General features: G+C 38.9%; 1 pseudogene; it reads left to right on the top strand.

The window, feature by feature from the left end:
• The first annotated feature begins 214 nt into the window (after positions 1 to 214).
• Positions 215 to 1,398, top strand: LOC149192241 (uncharacterized; annotated as a pseudogene).
• The last annotated feature ends 414 nt before the right edge of the window (positions 1,399 to 1,812 follow it).

The raw sequence follows: 1,812 nt of genomic DNA, 5'->3' as shown, positions 1-1,812 counted from the left end.
TTTCTTAGAGAACTACATTTGCAAACCCGTGGACTGTTTTAGGGAGGTATTGTCACAACCCAGAATGTCCATTCTCTGGAAGATGGAAGCCCTTCACGAAGCCTAGCCAAAACCATAAACACTATTAGTTAAGGAACAATGAAGATAGGACAATAGGAAATGAAAATAAAAATTCCATAAGAGGGGATATATACATCCCATTCCCTGTGATGATATGTCAGAGCCGAAGCACTGGAGCTGTCTCAGAAAACTAGTCACCAAACAGGAAGCGGCGGCACGACTACGACAGAGCAAGGTATGCAACATCAACAGCGAGAAGAAGTAGAGATGAACCAGATTGAAACCTTGAAGCTGGAAGTCGGAGTCGGGCAGTTCTATCAAACAAAGTGAAAAATGCCAAATTCGCCCAAGGTCGCACCAGACAAAGGAGATAAGGTGATCACCCTCAGTCGTTCGATGGAGTTGGGCTTGATCAGACCGTCAATGGGGCAACCATACCAAGATGGTGTTGGATAGCGGGTGAGCAACTGAGAGTGTCCAATAATCCACTCCCGCCAACACTTAGGGTGGGAATCCAAGGAATTATACATTAGGACTTGAAGTCATTAAATTCGAATCAATTGTAGTATGTATACCATGATGGAAATAAATCCATCTGTGTTTTATTACTTGTATTATGTACTAGTTTTCAAACAATGAATCTCATGAACCATATAGTAACATGTCAATAATGCTTTAAGGCTAAATTAAGTTTAAAATTGTCTATGTTGTCATTAGGCTATGGTAATTACATTTCTTTTAGAGTTGTGACAGGAAGTAAGTAAAACCCTAAATTACAACTCCAGAGAGAATACTAAGAAAGGGAAAGGAAGAGAACACTTCATGTGTGGTGACGTTGGATTTCAGGAAAGTTTGTTCAGATGCTACCTATGCCACTACAGATTCCAGCGCATGTGAGACTCTGTTCTTGCGTCTATTGTTCCATGTTCTTTTGGGTATCAAATTAGTTATTTCGGTTCTAATATGTGAAATCCGAAGCCAATGTTGCAGATATTTCAGCATGTTGTATTACGATCAATTGGCACTAAACGGCGTAAATGTATATGATTGGTGCCTAGACTTGGAGAAAAAACAGAAAATTCAGAGCCACAAAAGGAAAGTTCAATTATGTGAACCAGAAAGTAGGAAGATCAAGGTGGTAGCTACGATTGAGAAGCCCAAGAAGATTAATGTTATGCCTACCCTTAAAGTCCCTGTCAAATTCGAAGGGAGCAAGAAGAACCAGGCATCGAGTCTCCTAGTTGCTAAAGCTTGCATGTTACTGATCCTCCTCAGAGTAGCCCTACCAAAAGTAGACTCGGTCATCGGTAAAATCTTCTCTCTGACGTGCTATTCTGATTTTTCTTTGGGGTATGTAAGGGATAGAGTACATAGTTGATAGATGGTTCTGTCAAGTTTACATTTTCTGTAAACAAAACCTTTTTTTAGGCATACATATGTAAATAACTCAAATTCACCAATGAAAGTAATTCCGTTGCAATATATGATTATAAAATTTTCATTTCCATTTATTTCCGTCTAACAAAATTCATTCGAAGACAAACTGTCAGTCATTTTTTTCACAGAAAGAGTTCATCTACTCTATATCGTGCATATTTTAAAGTAGCGTAAAATCCGAGGGTGATGAAAACCATGGCGAAGAAATCACTCTACTGGGTGCTCCCACGTTCTTTTTTATTAGAATGAATCGCATTACACATGTGTTCAAGTTTTCGTTATTTGAAGAGTGGGCGGAGATTCAACCAATATAAA

This window comes from Pinus tabuliformis, chromosome 2_2, assembly GCF_031772625.1.
Source record: "Pinus tabuliformis cultivar Carrire ecotype Pingquan chromosome 2_2, CPIR1, whole genome shotgun sequence".
In the NCBI taxonomy this organism is placed as follows: domain Eukaryota; kingdom Viridiplantae; phylum Streptophyta; class Pinopsida; order Pinales; family Pinaceae; genus Pinus; species Pinus tabuliformis.
This window is presented reverse-complemented; position numbering and strand designations above follow the sequence as displayed.